This window comes from Myotis myotis, unplaced genomic scaffold (genome assembly GCF_014108235.1).
Source record: "Myotis myotis isolate mMyoMyo1 unplaced genomic scaffold, mMyoMyo1.p scaffold_m19_p_3, whole genome shotgun sequence".
Classification (NCBI taxonomy): domain Eukaryota; kingdom Metazoa; phylum Chordata; class Mammalia; order Chiroptera; family Vespertilionidae; genus Myotis; species Myotis myotis.
In genome coordinates, this window is record NW_023416335.1 from 84256918 (window position 1) to 84277986 (window position 21069).

The 21069-nt window shown below is 39.6% G+C and overlaps 1 protein-coding gene across 2 annotated transcripts in view; it reads left to right on the forward strand.

The window, feature by feature from the left end:
- The window catches only part of GTF2F2 (general transcription factor IIF subunit 2), a 157461-nt gene that overhangs the window by 73189 nt on the left and 63203 nt on the right, over window positions 1-21069 (forward strand). The gene's annotated exons all lie outside the window — the stretch shown is intronic.

The window sequence follows — 21069 nt, forward strand, 5'->3', positions numbered from 1 at the left end:
TATTGATTTTTTACAGAGAGGAAGGGAGAGAGATAGAGAGTCAGAAACATCGATGAGAGAGAAACATCTATCAGCTGCCTCCTGCACACCCCCCACTGGGGATGTGCCCACAACCCAGGTACATGCCCCTGACCGGAATCGAACCTGGGACCCTTCAGTCCGCAAGGCTACGCTCTATCCACTGAGCCAAACCGGTTTCGGCTATACTTCAGTTTTTAAAAACCCCAAGTAAGAGTTTCTTTGGTAATGGAACTTTCAGAACATGGGCTGTTTATAATATGGAATCAAACATTTTAAAACTTCTTTTTTTAGTTGTCCATATAAATCTTGATTTTCCAAAGCTGTGTAATGATATCTTTGTACTATTGTATTTTCAAAGGTTATAATCTTCCCATAATATCTAAAATACTACACTGTATAAAGCAAGTATATTAGTAGAATACCATCCTTTACTCTTAATCTGCAGAGAACATTTTATAAACTTATTACTTTGTTAGAGCTTTTGTTTCAGGGTCCTCACTTTCCCACTTTTGTATGTGGCTAACATTTTGTAATTAATATTTAAAGAATGACTACAAATTCTTGATATTTTAAGTTTTTCGACTTTCAGAGGCAGCAATTTTTAAACCCTGAAGAATTGTATTATACTTTTATAGTTTATATTGAATGTATTTCAACCCCATATAGTTTAGAATCATAAATTTATTTGTTTCAGTACTTACTATGTGAAACAAAACAGACGAAATTCTGCCCGGTGGAGCTTCATTTTAGTAGACTGTAACTACACAGAGCTGGTAGTTGAGAATACCTGCTCATGTGGTAGTGGCAGCCTCTCGGATTTCAGTATTCTCATTTATAAAAGAGGCTGGTTGAGTTGGATCATCTCTAAATTGCACATCATCTTTTGAATTTTTCCCCTCTTCTCGATTAGATTAGAGTTTATTTCTTGGGAATGAAAAAAAGAGACTGGTTTTCTTGTCCAATAATTCCTCTAATTTAAATGCCTCCCCACAGCAAATAAAAGTATGACAATCAAAATGAAAAAAAATTTATAACAGAAAATAACTTTGGAACTTTTGCAGAAGATGTTTCTCTCTTTGTTTTTAGCCTGTAAAGTCTTTTAAGATTTGTCTTCAAATAACTACTGAAATTGGAAAATGCAAAATCTGGTTACTCAGCTGCTTGCCAAGATTTTTTCTGTGGTCTTTATTTTCTTTAAAGGTTTCTAAAGATTTCTGATAATGAGCAGGCAAGTCGCTGGTGCTTATGAAATGGCTGCTTTTTTTCTTAACAAAAAAGAAATTAAAATTGTTTAGCCTTTATAGTGTGTTAAAACACCAGCCATTGCATATTTCAGTTACTTAAGTGGCTTAAGGAAATAGGGTGCTTCAGGAGATGGTAATCATCTGAGTTTCATAAAACAGATGCCTACCATAAGTTTTGAAGAGGGAGAATTTTTTACCAAGTGGGAAAACACAGGAGTAAGAACACTCTGAACCAGCCATGGGCAAACTACGGCCCGCGGGCCGGATACGGCCCATTTGAAATGAATAAAACTAAAAAAAAGAAGACCGTACCCTTTTATGTAATGATGTTTACTTTGAATTTATATTAGTTCACACAAACACTCCATCCATGCTTTTGTTCCGGCCCTCCGGTCCAGTTTAAGAACCCATTGTGGCCCTCGAGTCAAAAAGTTTGCCCCCCCCCCCCCCCCCCCCCCGCTCTAAACAGAGATATGAAGGCACAAAGACTTGGGGAACACAGTAGAGACTTGCTTATAGTCCTGCAAGCCTGGAATGCAGGATTTGTTGTAGGCAGAACAAACAGAAGCTCCAGCCCAGAACTTTTCTTTGAACTCCAAACTTATACACCCCAAAGCCTGGTTCAATGTCCAGTAGATATTTCGAATATGTCAAAAATTGAACTTCCGCCGAAACCGGTTTGGCTCAGTGGATAGAGCGTCGGCCTGCGGACTGAGGGGTCCCAGGTTCGATTCCGGTCAAGGGCATGTACCTGGGTTGCGGGCACATCCCCGGTGGGGGATGTGCAGGAGGCGGCTGGTCGATGTTTCTCTCTCATCGATGTTTCTGACTCTCTATCTCCCTCCCTTCCTCTCTGTAAAAAATCAATAAAATATATTTAAAAAAAAAAAAAAATTGAACTTCCCATCTTTCCCCAAAAACCTGCTCCACCAGCAGTCTTTCTCATTTGAATTAACTCTGCCCTCCCATTTTGTCAGTCCAGAACCTTGATCACATTCCTGTCTCCTCTCTCACACCCCACTCCAATGTGTCAGAAAAATCTGATTAACACTACCTTTAAATATTACACATCTGCAGTCTGACTGTTTCTCATCACCCACATGATCTGTCATTTCTCACCTGGATCACTGCAGTAGCCTCCTAGCCGAGTTCCTGCTTCCACCTTTGCCCCACTGTAGTCTGTTGTCAGCACAGTAGTCAGAGCAGTTCTCTTAAAATCTGTCAAGTCATGCCATTCCTCTGCTCACATGTCACTTGCAATGCTTGCTATATTATTCAGAATAAAATTAAAGCCCTTGCAGTTGTCTGCAGGGTCCTACATGATCACCCTGTCATTCCGCCCCCTTCTCTCCACATTCATCTCCTTATAGTCCATAGTACTCTAGGCACACTTCTGTAATAGGGCCTTTGTTTTGGATGTGCTTTTCTGTTTGCAATGTATTTTCTCCAGATTAACTGCACGGCTCAACTCCTCACCTCTTTCAAGACTCTTTTCAGATTCTACTTTAATAAGGCCCATCCTGACCATGCTATTTCCTTCTATACTTGTATTTTCTTCATAGCACATAACACTTTCTAATGTATGTACCATATAACTTACATTTATTGCCATCCTTGCTCTAGTGCAGGACAGAATTGGCAATTCAGTACTTGAACTATGCTGTACCTAGATATATCATCACAAATATGCTCAAAGTTTTTCAGGGATGCCCTGACTATCTACTTCTTAACAACATTCAAGTTTTTGATAATCTGGCTCTAGTCTCACTTTCTGACTTCATTTTCAAATAATCTCCTTTACCTAGACATCAAATGGCTGTATCACACTAGAAGTTGTTACCCCAGATGTGCTAGGCACTTTTACATCTTATGCCTTTGTTACATGCTGCATATTCCACCTAGTATGCCTTATCTACCTTCTGCCAAGATCCTTCTGAGGCTTTAAAACCAACCCAGTTGTCACTTAGGGAAACCTTCTCATAGCTTCTACTCCCACTCCAGTTAGGATCTGCCACCCTCCTTTTCTACATTTCACATACTTATTTATTCTTCTTTAATGGTTTATATAAATGTCTGTTTTCTACTGTTTACATACATCTTCTACAAGATTATGAATTTCCTAAAAACAGGGACTGTGAATTTCATTTTTCTTCTCACTCTTCCTCCCTCTTTTTTGTATTCTCTGCACGTAGCATAATGTGTTACAAATATTAAAAACCCAAAAAGATTTGTTGGGTTGAAATGGGTTGAAATAGAAAGGAATGGTGAAACTCCAGGTATAGAAACATAGGACTCAACAACACTCAGCTTCTTTAATTTTCTTACTCTGAACTGCACTTGAAACCTGGAGTTGATTTTTCAGTCCATATACACATGTATATATGCACACATGTGCATATGCATGCACACACGTCTTTCTTTGAGAAGAGGAAGTGATTATAAAACAAGTGTAAATCTATTTCATCAACAATTAAGAATTTTTTCAAAATATAAAGTGTTGAATAGTCTTCCATTTATTTGTCAAAACCTTTTCTTAAGTCAGTAAGGGTTTTTTTGTTACTCAGTGAGATTTTACTGTATTGTATTTTAGCAAATAGCAGTTGAACTACACTTTTAGTACCATAAATGGGTATATTAACAAGTGTATTTTATATCTATATATACAAAAGCCAAGCAACCGGGACGCCGGAACGACCGGTCGCTATGATGCGCACCCCCGGCTGGCCGGCCAGCCTCCCACAGCCACTCCCCCTAGCCGGCCCTGCCCCCATCAGCCCACGCCCCCTCCCTCCCACCGGCCCGGCCCAATAGGCCCACATTGGGGGGGTTGGGGGGGGGCCACATGTGCATGAATTCGTGCACGAGGCCTCTAATTTATAAATAATGCTCTTAAGGATTAGTGTTACTTAACAGGACTTTACTTTTAGTAATAAAGTCTCATAGCTCTCTGCTATTAAATTTTAGTCAGATCTTATAAGAATTATAACTCTCATGTTAATCAAATATAAGAGTCTGTCATTCATTTAGATAAAAGTAGAAATTAGTATTGCAGTAACCTCAAGAAATGTGTAAACCCTTAAATATTCAAGTCAAGAAAGAAGAGAATCTTATGTTATATTTTTTTTTGTTCTATTCCATCTCATAAAATCCCATTCCATTTAGCCACCAAGAAAACCAAAAAAAAAAGCCCAAAGGAAAAAATGCAAATATATTTAATAATAGCTCGTACCTGCTATACTAATTAAATTTTTTTAATTTGCCTTTTTATTAAGTATAAATCTTAGTTAAGCATCTTGAGTTTTTTTTTAATAGTTGAATGATAAATTATATAATCACCCTATTTGTAATATATGTTGTATGTCTTAAATTTAAAGGGACATAAATATTACATACACAAGCATCCTAATGTGCGTTTTATTGTAGGAAAGACATAGTACTAGGAAAATATGGAACTCTACTTCAATTTTGAATGATAGCTTTGCTGGATAAAGTAATCTTGGTGTAAGTTCTTGCTATTCATCACTTTGAATATTTCTTGCCACTCTCTTCTGTCCTGCATAGTTTCTGTTGAGAAATCAGTTGACAGTCGTATGGGTACTCCCTTGTAGGTAACTGACTTTTTTTCTCTTGCTGCTTTTAAGATTCTCTCTTTGTCTTTTGCTCTTGGCATTTTAATTATGATGTGTCTTGGTGTGGTCCTCTTTGGATTCCTTTTGTTTGGGGTTCTCTGTGCATCCTGGACTTGTAAGTCTATTTCTTTCACCAGGTAGGGGAAGTTTTCTGTCATTATTTCTTCAAATAGGTTTTCAATATCTTGCTCTCTTTCTTCTTCCAGCACCCCTATAATTCAGATGTTGGTACGCTTGAAGTTGTCCCAGAGGCTCCTTACACTATCTTCATATTTTTGGATTCTTTTTTCTTTTTGTTTTTCCGGTTGGGCGTTTTTTGCTTCTTTGTATTTCAAATCTTTGACTTGATTCTTGGGATCCTCTAGTGTGCTGTTGGATCTCTGCATATTATTCTTTATTTCAGTCAGTGTATGCTTAATTTCTAGTTGGTCCTTTTTCATATCCTCGAGGGTCTCACTAAATTTATTGGCGGTTTCTAGAAAATTCTTGAAAAACCTTATAACCGTGGTTTAGAACTCTATATCCAGTCGTTTGCTTTCCTCCATTTCTGTCATTTGTGACCTGTTTTTTGTCTCTGCATTTTGGCTGCTTCCCTGTGTTGGTAGAGTGGCTTTGTGTGCTAGGTGTCTTATAGGACCCAGTGGCTCAGCCTCCCCAATTACCTGAGGTGGACACTCTTGGTACACCCCTTTGTGGGCTTTGTGCACAGTCTTGTTGTAGTTAAGCCTTGATTGTTGTAGGTATCACTGGGAGGAATTGACCTCCAGGCCAATTGGCTGTGAGAATCAGCTGTGGTTATGGTGGGAGAACTTCTGTGCTGAAGACACCCTTATGGGGCAAGACTTGCTTCAGTGGGGCTTTGGTGCTCACTGAGTCTGCCCCCTGAGTGTGTCCCTTATGGATCTAAGGAGTTGTAATCTGGGTGGTCCACTCTGACCACTGGGTATACTGGCTTTTGGATCTCTAAGGAGGTGCTAATTTAGCCTCTGCCTGAGGCTATCCAGCAGGAGCTACAGAGAGATCTGCAGATTCCTTTTCTTTGTTTGGAGTTTGGAGGTGCCTAGATGAGGCCCAGCTGTGAAGCAGTGCAAGCTGCTGTGGGGCCTTGGGCCTTCTCTTTGGAAGTTCTGGGTCTCTCTGACCAGCTGCAGTTAGTTAGGTAATTTTAGATTGCAAAGGGCCAGGGCATTCATATGCAAAAGCCTCTACACACAGCTGGGTGGGGCGGGGTCTCAGGGAATCAACAGGGTGGAGCAAACAGCTATGGCTGATCCTCAGCCCTGCCCTAAGAGGACCGGGGTCTCACTGTTCCGAGGTAATCGCTGCAAGTGCCTCTGAGAGAAAGCCGCCCTCGAGTTCTGCCCGATGCCAGACAGTCCAGTTTCTCCCAGTATGAGTCTGGGTCCCCAGAGACTCGCCCAGAACTGGAGTTCAGAGCAGTCGGGAGCTTGTCTCTCCCTCCCGATTGAAAAAGACAGCTGCGTCCTCAGTTGCCAGCCCTTTCTGCGTGAGCCTCCGTACCTCTGCACTTTACTTCCGCACCTCCTGTGAGTCTCAGTGTGCTTTTCTCTTTCCTTCTAGTTGTAGAATCTCCACTCAGCCAGCCTTCCTGTGGTTCCGGATGATGTCCGTTTTGTCTTTTAGTTGTTTTTTTGAAGTTGTTGTGCGAGGCAGCAATTTCCGGTGTTTACCTATGCCGCCATCTTGGTTTTCTCCATGTAAATTTTTATATCAAGTTTATTAAATACCAAAATGAATAATAAACTGAAAATGGTTTTATAGAAAAACATTTTTCTATTAATCCTCAGTAATAGTTAAGGTCATAACAGTAATTCGGAATTTTATAATTTCATGACCAGGGAGGTACAGCATTAAATTTTAGCTTTCTGTAATCTTATTTGAAACAGCTTTCATTGAATAGAGTTTTTGGAAAATGTTGAGGTTAAGGGTTAATATCCCAGTGTCAGGATGCTTTCATTTGCAAGAATCAGAAAACCCAAAGCAAAATAGCTTAAAAATAAAAGGAATTCACTGACTCACATAAATCGAATCCATTGGTACTGTGGGTATTAGCCATAGCTTTCTCCAGAAGTTCTCTAAATCATCAGTGCTCTACCTCTGTTTCTCATTTTCTTGGGGCTGTCTTTCTCCAGCTTGACTATTCTTAGGCCAGTTTATCTCCTGGTAGCAAGATAGCTGCATGTAGCTCTCAGGATTACCTGCCTCTTTATTCATATGAGGACCCAGAAGTTAAGTGACCTTGTCTTTAGCCATTAACAGAACCCTTCACTTCATTCGATGGGCTAACATAGGTTCTGAGTCTATCCCTGAACCAATAAATGTGTCAGTGGAGATGGGATACATGGACTGGTTAGGTCCTACCTCTGGAAATATACAGGCAGTAGGGTCAATCCCATCCAAAGCATGTGACCACTCCTCAAAAGGGAAGGGGTGGAGTGGGTGCTAGGGAGGCAATCATAAGATCTGCAGCAAAACCTTTTTTCCAGAAAGCATCTTAGGAATAGGAAACACTCATCAGAGAAATTCATACTCTTGATTGCTTCTTTGTATAGAGGGCCAAGACTTTTATTAGAGAGCAATTCTGGATCTACAGAGATGCTTTGATAATAGGTTGAGGTAGTTAAAAGAGTTGGGCTCGGTCAGATTGCCTGGGTTCAAAGACTGGCTTTCCAATTTACCAGCTGTGTGATCTTAGGCAAAGTACATGATCTCTCTGTGCCTTTATTTATCTCAGTATTATGATAAAGATTAAATAAAATAATACTATATAATGCATGAGGTATCTGACACAGAGTAGATACCCAGTAAATAAACACTAAATAAATATGCTTGTGACAATTACCTGAGTAAGAATTCCTGTCCTAAAACTCTCCTGGAGGTATTCCCAGTCCCATCCAGTTCTCATGATAGAAGAGACATACACACAAGGATTCTTTTAGAATCCCTGCCCTGGGGTAGATGTATTAATTTAATAAAGTTTAAATTAGAAATAGAGTAGAAAGATAAGTAGAGCTGAAAGAAATCATCTGAAGATTTTGTTATAGAGTCCATGATAACAATTCTCTCTTCAAAACAGAAATCCTAAAGTAGTTTAGAACCACCTAGATATTATCCACAGTCAGACCTGGGAAGCTGAGTTAATTTTCACTTTACAGTCTTCCCTTCCACTCTGTTCTCTGTCCTCAAGGACTCCTTAATGTGGTCACCATTAATTGCATGATTTATAGTTTATAGTTTATAAATCTTCTGAATGTTCAGAATCTTTCTGGAAAGTAAAGGATAATCTTAACATTTTCCCAGGTTGTCCTTGGAAATAGTCTTATCATCCCTTCTCTTGCAGTGATACTTTGATTACTCTCCTGAGGTATCCAGATGTGTGATTTTTAAAATGTGGAGCTATACATCTTTTTTTTTAAATTAAATTTACTGGGGTGACAATGATTAATAAAATTATATAAGATTGTACGTATATACAATGGAATATTATTCAGCCATAAAAAAGATGAAATGCTGTCATTTGTGACAGCATAGATGGATTTTGAGAATACTATACTATGTGATATAAGTCTTTTTTAATCAAAGATTTTTGTCAAGTCCTGGGAACAGGAAGTGCTTCTGAAGAACTAACCCAAGAAGGCAGCTAACCTTCACTGCCATAAGCATGACCTTGTTTTCATATCCTTTTCCCTTGAACTGCTCCTGTTTATGTGAAGGATTATGTGAAAGAAGCGGATATCTTCATTAAAATGCAATACTTTAAAAAATTTGTTTAAATAGACAGCTGAAGTAAAAGTGCAAAAAATTTGTTTAAATACTGAAGTAAAAGTGCACTGGGTTAAAACTGCCATAACAAGTGAGGCAAGGTGTTTTACCCAGTGTTCTTTAAAAGGCAACGTAGGAAGACTTCTTGGGGCAATTGGCAGGGAAAGATTGCCCTCTTTCCTCGTTCTGATCATAGCAGCTGTCCCCACAGCCTTTGAGCCATAGACTGCCCCTGAAGGTTTACTATTCAAATGAAATCAGGATTTCTAAGTGATTGTAAGAGGCTAGTGGGAGTATATATAAAGAATTTAAGATAGGAAGAGGAGAGGAATTTTTTCTGTAACTGGGTACTATCTCACCCTAAACTTCTCACCTTTGGAATTCCCCACCTCTTCTGCCCAGTCTTTGGAGTCCTCAGGGTTCTGGCCTCTTCTGCCATTCCAACTCAAGTGTACACTACATCACCACCAGTCATTTTCACTCTCCCAAATGCATCATGAGCTGTCATGTCACACTGTCTGCAGTGTTCTTTACTTTCTTTTCTGCTGCCAAACTCCAATTCATCCTGTAAGATTACCTCAAATGTGAAATCTACCCCACCATTTTCTCCACACAGGGTAATCATCTCCACCAAGTTCCTGCCATCCTTTTTCTAATAATCTACTAATTAATTACATTTTGTTCTTTATTTTACTTCCATTACTTTTGTTTTTGTCTATAGGGACTGTATCTCATTTATCTTCTAACAACTTTATGTTCAATAAATGCTAGTAGAGTAATTGACCAAAAATCAGCATTTTAAAGTTAAGGTTTTACAGTTATACTCTTATGAATGAATCCCTTCTGAATTAATTCTCTTTTAATAGTGCATTTAACTATGCTTCACATTCAAATTGTAAGTCCTGAGAAGCAATATTGGCATGTGGTGGTATTTCTACAGTCTCCCAGCTTCGCAGGATAAAAATACTTCAGTACACAATTTCTCTTTGTTCACTCACATTTGAAAATCAACAGGGCTCACCTTAGGCAACACTATGAAGCATGCAAAGTTTACCTTAATTATCTAGGCATCTCCTGTTTTCACTCCTTTCCCTTTAGTAATGTCTATTTTTAGGTATCTACTTTTTATTTCATTCTGATCCTTTTTATTCTATCAATTCTGAATACATTTTAAGAATGAATGAGCATAGTCAGATTGGGCATTCGATTTTAAGCCTTTTATTACTAAACTAGAGGCCCAGTGCACGAAATTTGTGCACTCAGGGTGTCCCTCAGCCCAGCCTGCACCCTCGCAGTCCGGGAGCCCTCAGGGGATGTCCGACTGCCGCAGAGGCAGGAGAGGCTCCCACTACCACCATTGGGCTCACCATCCATGAGCCCGGCTCAGGGCTTCTGGTTGAGCGGCGCTCCCCCTTTGGGAGCACGCTGACCACCAGGAGACAGCTCCTGCATTGAGCATCTGCCCCCTGGTGGTCAGTGCGCATCATAGCGACCGGTTGTTCCACCATTCGGTCAATTTGCATATTATCCTTTTATTATATAGGACTGGAGGCCTGGTGCACAAATTCGTGCATGGGTGGGGTCTGGCCAGCCTACCCCCAATTGAGGTGGGGGATGGGGTGGGAGAGCCATTCGAGGACGGGGCTGGCTGGGGGGAGTTATTAGTGTCAAAGATCTTTGCAGGGTGTATACATGTTTGCTGTTGGCTTTCGGATGAGTTGAAGCTTCAAAGGCGCTTTAGTGTCAGGGACACTTAGAGCTTCCATTCCTAAGCCTCTCCCTAGACAGGTAATGCGGTTTAGTTCCCTGCTGACAAGCCCTCTAAAGAGAGGCCGTGGTGTGATTTGGCTGCCCTCTTTGGTAGGAAGCAGTGGAGAGAGAATGCAGGAAGAAGGTGGTTGTGCCTGGCACCTCTCCTGGACACCTGACTGATGGTCCAGACCGTGAGCAGATTGCCTCCTGATCACTCATCATTCAGGCTCCTGGGCTATGAAGGCTGGAGAGCGTTTACTTACTTAGAATCACTGAAGGTCACACTTCAGTGATGGGGCGGGGCGCAGTTGGCTGGCCGGGCCTGCGCCTGATTGGGCCAGTTGGCCACCGCAGTGCTCATTATAGCCACTGGTCATTCTGGTCATTCCGCCGTTCGGTCGCTTGGCTTTAATATATATATAGATGTGTAATAATGGCCATTAGATTACCTGTTCAAGGTATTTGAATAGGCAGATTTTTTTATGGAAAAGGCAGAAAAATCATTGAAATTATACCATTTATAAACACAAAATTGGATAGTCTGTTTAGTTTGTGGGAGGACTTGTCACCAGGACCACCATCTCTGCTTCCTGGGCCAAGTTGGTAGATCTGGTCTTGCTGCATTTGTTGGAGATCTGTTGGGAGGAGTTAAAATTTGCTACTGAATGTGACCCACAGAAGTGGCAGAATTCCCTTAGGCAGGAATAGGACCATCACTACTAGTCTATCTGGTGGTTGTACAAATATTTAAAATGTGATCCTTCCTCAAGTATTTTTATTTTTATCTGTCAGAAATAATGGTAAATTTACAGACTTTGTTAAAGAAGACATTATTACTGTCTTTCAGAAAGTTATCTCAATAATTATACAAATCTATACTGTCTCTGCTATGAATGTGCCCTTTCAGTATGGAACCATTGTGTACTTCAAAATGGGCAAACTTGGAAAGTTACTGCATTCTCCAGTTTGCTGCAGGCCTACCTGTCCTTTTTTCTTACGAGTTAGCTTAAAATTTAAGTTGTTTGCTTGCTCCTTGCAGGCACCGGAATTTTTCAACCTTTGATCTATGATTCCCTAAAGCACTTGAAGACTAAAGAAAGATACCACATGCTCCTTTATTGGGGAACGAGAGTGCCATTTAGTATACCGAATCAGTAGGAATGATGATAATCAAATCTCTAACTTATTACTAGGAGGAACTAATTTAACCAAAGTACAAGATGTACAAGAAGACCTGACTCATAGATGTCTTATATACTATCCCTCTTGCTTAAGACTAATACAATTACCATGGGATATATTAGAAAGAAAACTTGAGTTATAAAAAAGAATCCTTCAGTTTATAAGTAGCAAAAGATATTGTTTAAAATTTTTTGAAGACTGCTTAGGCACATGACTTTATATTATATTAATAAGGTGTTCATTTTAGTTACTTTCTTTTTAAAAAATCTTACTTCCATTTTACAGATGAGAAAATTGAGTCATAGAAAAGTTAAGCACTTTGCCACAGCTCACAATTTATAAATGGCAAGGCTAGAATTTGAACCTCGTCCTGATTGATTCCAATGCATTAGATGGACAACAGGCTGCCTCTTTAGACCCTAATAGTTTCAGAGGTTTCCTGGCTTATCAGTAGGAAAATAGAAGGGAACTTGTTCTCTCTCTCTCCTCTCCTGTATTGGATAATTCTTGCTCTAACACCCTACAACTTAAACTAATATTACCTAATCTATATATATAAAAGCCAAGTGACTGGAATGCCATGACATGCACGGCGGCCGGCCAACTGGCCCAATTGGGGGCACCCCCTCCCCTACCCCCCACCGGCCCCACCCTCGATCAGCCCCCCCACTCTGATCGAGGGCGGGGACAGCCGGCCAACCACCCACAGTCCCTCCCCCCTGCTGGCCCAGCCCGATCGGCCCCCATCGGCAGGCCGACCGGACCCCTTCGTGCACAAATTCGTGCACCGGGCCTCTAGTAATACCATAATTCTGTTACATTATAAAATAAACAGGATTTGTGTAAGATATATAACTGTTTCAGTTTAGAATTTTATATCAAATTTCAGATCCTACAACTTAAAAATGGACTTTGATATAGTTAGTTAATTAAATTTCAAAGTTCCATATATCTGCAGGAGAGAGGTAGAATATTAAGTGATTTTACATGCCTATGGAGTATGTTGTTTTATTTTTGTGTTTATGTGAAATCGTAATGCTTTGGGTAGTTTTGATAAACTAGCACTTGTGCCATTTTGAAGATCTGCTTCTCTTTAATAGACTCTAGTATATCACAGTTGTCACATACTGTACTGAGTTTTTTCTTGTGTAACTTTGAAGGCCTCAGGAGGTCTAAAACTCTTTTGTTGTAATGAGTTGACGAAAACAGAAAGAATGGAATTAATGATGATGATAAAACAGAAACTTTTGAAACAGAAAAATAGTAGACATGTGGGGGAAAAACAGGAGAGGAAGGGTGTGAGCTTAGTGAGTTTATGCAAAACAAAGTATGGCAATGAATGGCAGCTTCATGAGGGCAAGACTTTTTGTCTACTTTATTTGCTGGTTTTTCTCTAATGACTGTAAGAGGGCCTGGCACCTAGTAGGTATACAATAAATATATTTTTTTTAATGAAGAAAGGAAGGTATGAAAGATATGAGACTTAGATTTTATGTCTTCTGTCTTACAGGCTGCTCAGGACTTTGATCACAATGAGTCTTTTGTTGGTTTTTTTGAATTGTTGCTTGCCACGTTGATTTATCTACTTCTGTTACTTACTCATATTTCATAGTTTCAAAGTGTTATTTATTACTCATTTGTTCGACAGATATTCTTTGAGCATCTAATGTATTCTAAGCAGCGTAACATTAAAAGGTAGCTGGAGCTTATCTGTTTTGAGAAATGGATCATACATGGGTATTAAATAATAATTTAGAATATTATATTGTTACATGCAATATGAGAGGCTGGCACAAGCAGTAAATACCTGGTTTCAGAAAATGCTGATTTGGTGAAGTCAGAGAAAGGATTCATAGACTTTCAATAGATAAAGAGGGGGAGGAAGGAATTGTGGAAGGAACGGCACAGCATAAACTGGGATAAATCACTAGGATTATTTTAAAAGTGTAGTAGATCAGCCTGGTAGGTGAGTAAACAGAGGGCTGATTGTAGGTATTTCAGTGTTAGACCAAGCAGACAGGTGATCCAATACATTGATTGAGCATATTCCATTCTGAGGGAGATTCCTATGCTTCCTTCAGGGTTCTGTCCTTGGTACACTCTCCTCTGTTATTTACTAAGACCTTTTGAATTTTCTTCTTTCCTTAATAATCTTTGTAGTTCCTGCTCTCTCTCTCTCTCTCTCTCTCTCTCTCTCTCTCTCTCTCTCTCTCTCTCTTTCTCTTTCTCTGTCTTCTGTCTCTCTCTCTTTCTCTTTCTCTTTTAAATCCTTACCTGAGGATATTTTTCCCATTGATTTTTTAAGAGTGAGTGGAAGGGAAGGAGATGGAGGGGAGAGAGAGAGAAAAACATCAATTGGTTGCCTCCCGCACACTGACCTGGCCTGGGATCAAACCAGCAACTAAGGTATGTGCCCTTGACCTGAGACCCTTGGGTAAACAGGCAGAGGCTGTAAAGGGCTCCTGCTTATCTCTTGAACTCTTTCCCCATACATTGTCTTGCTAAGTGATCCCATTCACTTTAAAAATATCCTGACTGGTCTGTCAACCTATGAATCAGGAGGTCACAGTTGGATTTCTGGAGCCTGTAGGAGGCAGCTGATCCCTGATTCTCTCTCATCATTGATGTTTCTATCTCCCTCTCCCTCTCTGAAATCAATAAATAAATTTTTTAAAAAAATCATTTTCTCTTTAATATGGCACACTACATGTATTATAGGTTGGACAGGGAATTAAAGTTAATGCTCAGCAGAGCATTCCTCTCAGGATCAATATTTTACACTATAATACCAAAGGTTTCACACCCAAGCTTCACAAATTCATATAAACCCACTCATTCAGTAAACATTGAACACCTATTATGTACCAGTCACTCAAGAACAAAAAGGCGACATTTTCCCTGCCCTTGAGTTGCTCATTGTTGATAATTTGTTCTTTGATATGCAACATTCTGTGTAGTTTCAAAAAGAAAAATACTAAATTGAGCTTCGTCAACTATGCTTAATCTTCTAGCTTTTAAGTCTTTACCGTATAGTCCAAACAATGCAGTTGTATGGAAGAAATACACATGCATACACTTTATGAGGCTAACATGAATGTGAAATATTTTAAATTAATTTACAAATCTGTTGTTTACCAGTACTGTCTGGTACACACACCAATTTTGGAGGGGGTGGGTGTGGTGACAGCCAAATGCTATTGTTCACAGAATTTTCAGTGCCTATTACATAATTACATTGAATGCCATATGGTGTTTTAGTTCATCTCATTAAATTACTAGGAGTTTGTACTTATTTTTTGTTATTTTTAGTGCATTTCAGTAGCACTATTTTGTTATAGAAACCTTAGATATTTTTCATTAAAAATTATCCTTCAAGATGGAAATAATTTATGGAATATAACATCCTGACTTTTCCAGAAATAATCCACATGTGGATTCTAAATGGTGACTACATGATAGTATAAATGCTATATAGTCCTTCAAATAAAGAAATTAAGACTAACTATTGCCGCACATGGCAACAAAGAAATAACTGAAATTACTTTTTTCAAGGACATTTTGTTTTTAAAATTACCTCTACTGGTTTGGTACATTAGTCTCTTTTTCCTCCCTGGAACTCTAAAGTTGTTTCTAATAGTTTTCCAAAGAGCTGCTACTAAATTCTCTATAATTTGTAACTTTGCCCAGCTGGAGTGGCTCAGTGGTTGGGCAAGCATCAACCCATGGACCAGGAGGTCACAGTTCAGTTCCCAGTCAGGGCACATGCCTGGGTTGTGGGTTTGATCCCCAGTAGGGGACGAGCAGGAGGCAGCTGATCAAGGATCTCTCTCATCGTTGATGTTCCTCTCTCTCCTCTCTTCCTCTTTGAAATCAATAAAATATATATATTTTTAAATAATAAATAAAGTTTGTAACTTTAAAAATTGTACTTGGCTTTAATGAATGAAAATCCTTCTGAAATAGATTACATGTTGTGCCTATATACATACCTCAAAATTTACTGGAAATATGATTTAGCCTTCTCTGTAACTTGGTTGTTCTTGTGAATGCCCATTTTTAAATTATGTGGTAGATGCCTTGGATGCTATCAAGAAGAGTAGGGTTTTTACCCTTTCACAAGATGGCCACAGATTATTGTCCTGTGTGAGTTCTTTTGATTGTTTTATATAGTTCTTCACTCCCCTCAGCAGCTATCATTTTGACATGTTGATTGTGTTACTGTCTGTTGCAGTCTTTTCTTTGTTCTGAGTTAGTGTTTTTAATTTCCTGTGAACTTAGAAACTGCTTTTTAAATTCTATTAGAACGAATAACGTGTAAAAGAAGACTGAATAGACTGAGTGAAGGTCTAATGGGCTCGCCTATGAGTCAAGTGCCCAGAGCTCTCATGGTTGGCCTTGTGACATCTGTTTTCGTTGCTGAGATGCTTTTTTTCTTTTCTTTTCTAATTTCCTGGATCTGGTTAGAGCAGGTGTAACTGTATCACAAAATAGAAAATATGTAGACTATCTCATTTTAGAGCCCTTCTTTTGGGTCACTCTGTCCTTGTTAACATGATACACTTCTCTCATCTCTCTGAAACTTAGATATATGATCAAGTATTACTAATTAAATTCCCTGACATGTTTCCAAGTGCTTTGCTGTGAAACAAGTCATATAACTAAATGAACTCTGTTAGGCTGTTGATTGCCAAAGCTTGTTTCTCTGTTCTTTATTCAAATTTCTATCATGGATGAAGCCTGCAGTTTCAAAATCAGTTGAGTGTTGACAACATATTAAGGTATTCTGTAGTCAGTCCCAGTGTACGTTTATTAAATCTTCAATATATATTATAGAATACCTTGTCAGGCGTTGTTCTAGGGACTATGCCTACAATGAATAAGAAAAGACAAGGGTCTCTGTGTTTATGGGGCTTATATGTTACCTAGTCATTGTCAAACTGTTATGCATGTATACAAGTCACCTGGGAACTTTATTAAAAATGTTGATTCCAAGGCGAGGCTCCCAGAGTTTTTGACTCAATAGGTCTTAAATTGGGACTAGAAATATGCAGTTAACAGGTAGCCCAATAATTCCTCAGCACATTTTAAGAAATATTACTCTTGCTGATAAGGAATTATCTTCTTTTTTTCTCTTAATTTTTTTTTTTTTTACATATTTTTATTGATTTCAGAGAGGAAGGGAGAGGAAGAGATATAAACATCAATGATGAGAGAGAATCATTGATCAGCTGCCTCCTGGGGATCGAGCCCACAACCCAGGGATGTGCTCTTGACCAGAATCGAACTTGGAACCCTTCAGTTTGCAGGCCGAAATTCTATCCACTGAGCCAAACTGGCTAGGGCAAGGAATTCTTAATAAGGAGATGGAGTTTTCAAATAATTTATGAACAAGAACAATATAATGCTATATTTAACCCGATTGCTATTTCATTTGTCATCAAAACTATCTCAAAAGTCTATTTTTTAAATCACTGGTTTATGTTTCTACTTAGAGTAGAACCTCCGTTCATAGACTTAATTAGTTCTGAAAGACTGTTTGAGAAGCAATTTGTTCGAAAACTGAATCATTTTTTCCGTTACAAATATCAATTGAATTAATCCATTTCAGACCCCTAAATGATTCCCTGTTTTAACCTTTCTTATATACAGTACATGTCTAATGTACTGCTTAATCTATAAACAAACACTATTTTCTTAAATTTATTGAAACACCCCCTACCAGCCTTAAAGGAACACTTTCAGCACTTGTTCCAGGGGTGCAGCATCTTCGCTTTTTCACATATCACTGTCTCCAAAGTGCTGTCACCAGCTAACTGCTTTTCCTTTATTCAAAGCAACAACAGTTTTTCTGCCTCTTTCATTGCCTGTGATCACTGTTTCATGAGTACTTCATACCATTATCAACATCAGCACGCTTGATGGCCTGTTTATGTTTTAAAATTGTGTTAATTATCCATTTCACCAGCAACAAAAGCAAAAAAAAACCCAACGAAAATATTCACAGCACAATTTCCTTGAGATGTTAACAATACAAGGTTTAGCAGTACACTGACTCGCATTCTCTCCTCTGTGGCCTGAGAGACACTTTTTGTCTTGATGATGTATCAACATGAAAGGGTTGTCAGATCTAGGACTCAAGTTTTGTTCAAAAACACATTTTTCCCCATGAACAACTTGGTCGAGAACCAGATTGTTCTAGATGGGAGATATTCGAGATCATGGTTAGACTGTATTACCTCTGTGTGGAGATAAAATGCCTGAAATCTATGATTAAATCTAAATATGGTAGTTTTTTTTTATCTCTTAAATACCTGTCCCACCAGCAATTATTTTCCATAAGAATAACATTGGATTGTGACCTGCTGTCTCCCAAAGACAGCCGTTATTAGAGAGTTAGAGTAAAGGTAGAGCATGTCCACCCGATGACTTATTTAAAAATAAAGTGTCATCGAATGCATCTTGAAGTGTATAGAAGAAATTGTGTCCTTAGTTGCCTCCAGGGAGAGGATTTGGATGTCTGGGGGGAAATTATATACCATTAGAGTCCCATTGCATGAATTTGTGCACCAGTGGGGTCCCTCATCCTGGCCTGTGGTATGGGGCTGAAACAGCTCTCCAACATTTCTCGAGGGGTCCTGGATTGCGAAAGGGTGCAGCCAGGCCAAGGGACCCCACTGGTGCACAGTCGGGACTGGGAAGGGATGCAGGAGGTCGGCCAGCCAGGAAGGGACTGCAGGAGGGCTCCAGGGCGTGTCTAGCCCATCCTTATCAGTCAGACCGTAGCAGCAAGCTAACCTACTGGTCGGAGTGTCTACCCCCGTTGGTTAGTGCACGTCATAGTGACTGGTGAACTGATCGACTGTCTGCCCCCTGGTGGTCAGTGCACATCATAGTGAGTGGTTGGGCAGCCTTAGCATATCCTATATAATAAAAGCTTAATATGCTAAGTGTCAGTCATCTGGTCGGCCATTCAACCAATCAAAGCGTTATATGCTAAGACCGCTCAACCGCTCACTATGATGTGCACTGAACACCAGGGGCCAGACATTCCAACCAGTAGGTTAGCTTGCTGCTGGGGTCCGGCCGATCAGGACTGAGCAAGATGGGCCGGACACGCCCTGGAGCCCTCCCGCAGTCCCTCCCTGGCTGGCCAACCTCCTGAGTCCCTCCCCAACCCAGATGCTGCACCAGTGGGGTCCCTTGGTCTGGCCTGCGCCCTCTTGCAATCCAGGCTATGGGACCCGTGCCCCCCAAGTGCACGAATTTCGTGCACTGGGTCTCTAGTCATTAGCATATTACGCTTTGATTGATTGACGGAAAACCAGGAACTTAGTATATTAGGCTTTTATTATATAGGACAGGGGTGGGCGACCTTTTTGTGAGTGCGTGCCAAAACCAGCAAAATCTCTGACTCAAAATTCTTCTGCGTGCCAACCTAATTTTTTGAGAACATGTTACGCCTACTTGATACCTCTTAAGGGGTACGTATGTGAAGAACCTTGAAGAAATAATAAAATTCATTCGAGCGACAAAAACACAGTATATGATGATACAAATCAACAAACAACAAGTGCTGGAGAGAATGTGGAGAAAAAGGAACACTCGTGCACTGCTGGTGGGAATGCAGACTGGTGCAGCCACTATGGAAGACAGTATGGAGTTTCCTCAAAAAACTAAAAATGGAACTCCCACTTGACCCTGTGATCCCACTTCTAGGAATATATCCCAAGAAACCAGAAACACCAATCAGAAAGGATATAGGCACCCATATGTTCATAGCAGCACAATTCACCGTAGCTAAGATCTGGAAACAGCCTAAGTGCCCATCAGTAGATGAATGGATTAGAAAACTGTGGTACATCTACACGATGGAATACTATGCTGCTCTAAAAAGGAAGGAACTCTTACCGTTTGCAATGGCATGGATGGAACTGGAGAGCATTATGCTAAGTGAAATAAGCCAGTCAGTGAAGGAAAAATACCACATGATCTCACTCATTCATGGATAATAAAGACCATCATAAACTTATGAACAAAAATAGATACAGAGGCAGAGCTGCCTCAAACAGACTGTCAAACTGCAGTGGGAAGGCCGGGAGGGTAGGGGGACAGAAGGGGAGGGTAAGAGATCAACCGAAGGACTTATATGCATGCATATAAGCATAACCAATGGACATAAGACACTGGGGGGTAGGGGAGGCCAGGGGATTGTCAAGGGTGGGGGGAAAAAGGAGACATATGTAATACCCTTTGTAATACTTTAAGCAATAAAAAACAACAACACAGTATATGATGATGAAAAATACATTTATTTTTTAATGTATACATGTACACTGATAGTCCGACAGAAAACTTTATGACTCCGTTTGATATTATCAGTGGGACTTTTGCTGCTGCATCACTGATGACAGAGATTTTACATCAGGTTTATATTTTGTGACCTTCAGAGATATGCATAAGCTACTACTTTCATCCATCAGGCTACTCCTATTATGAGACTTAACAAAATTCATCACTGAGAACAAAGATTCACAAGCATATGTGGATGAAACCAAAACACTGGTCAGATCTAGGAAGGCAGGGAGAGTTAAGGCAGAGGCATAGAAATTGCTCTTCCCCTCCCTCGTCAATCCATGTCTGTGGTCTTTAAGATAACTTGTTATGTAAAATTATTTATCTAAGATGCACCTACACTGAATTTATCTGAAAAATAAAAAAGTCGATATTAAGAAAAAAATTGTAAATGGAAGATTATAAGAGAGGGTTTCCCTTGCCAGCAAAAGTTACTGGCGTGTCATGTTTGGCATGCGTGCCAGGAGTTGCCCACCCCAATATAGGATGTGACTGGATTACCTAATCAAAAATAAATTTTTTAATATATGTCATGTTGTAACCATAACTCTAAAAGTATACTGTTGGTTACCATTCACTCAGATGTCTCAAGCCTGCCTTTTTGAATTTCGTGCCCTCCCACACGAAATTCCCTGTCAGCATATTCTAGAACAGGGACAGGAAACATCTGGCCTGCAGGCCACATAAGGCCCTCGAAATCATTTGGTCTTGCCCTGCCAAGGCATTAGGGATGAGTTAAATGTTTGGCCAAATGTAGCAGGCTAATTGTTTTAAGTTAATAATTTTATATGGCCTGTGAGTGATGTTATAAATATCCAAATAGCCCTTGGCAGAAAAAAGGTTCCCCACCCTGTTCTAGAAGGTGGAGCTTTTCCTCATGTAAGCATATTATTTGAATATCTCTTCCCTTAATCAGAAGTTTGTGATACCACTTGATTATAAATTTCATTCTTGCACATCATAGGGTCTGTTTCTAAGCAGCCTCTTCTATTTTGTCTTTCTTATTTTATACCAGAAATGTACTATTTTAATTATTGTGGCTTAATAACATTTTAATGCCTAGAATATTATGGCCCCCATTATTATTGTTCTTTAAAGTTTTTTTC